This window comes from Lupinus angustifolius, chromosome LG01 (assembly GCF_001865875.1).
Source record: "Lupinus angustifolius cultivar Tanjil chromosome LG01, LupAngTanjil_v1.0, whole genome shotgun sequence".
Lineage (NCBI taxonomy): Eukaryota > Viridiplantae > Streptophyta > Magnoliopsida > Fabales > Fabaceae > Lupinus > Lupinus angustifolius.
In genome coordinates this window covers 13,167,605-13,168,002 of record NC_032009.1, presented here as the reverse complement: position 1 = coordinate 13,168,002, position 398 = coordinate 13,167,605, and positions in this window count along the sequence as shown.

Sequence of the window (398 nt, the reverse complement as noted above, 5' to 3'; positions counted from 1 at the left end):
ATCCTATCCTCCTCCACAACCTCATCCTATCCTCACCCTCATCCTATCCTATCCTCATCCTCACCCTGATCCTTTCCTCGTCCTCATCCTTCCCTCATCCTATCCTCATCCTATCCACGTCCTCATCCTACCCTCCTCATCCTCCTCATCCTCTTCCTCATCCTATCGTCGTCCTCATCCTCATCATATCCTCTTCCTCATCCTCATCCGCATCCTCATCCTATCCTCATCCTATCCTCATCCTATCTTCCTCTTCATTCTCATCCTCTTCCTCATCCTATCTTCGTCCTCATCCTCATCCTATCCTCTTCCTCATCCTCATCCCCATCCTCATCCTATCCTAATCCTCATCCTCATCCTCATCCTCATCCTCATCCTCATCCCAATCCTCATCCCTA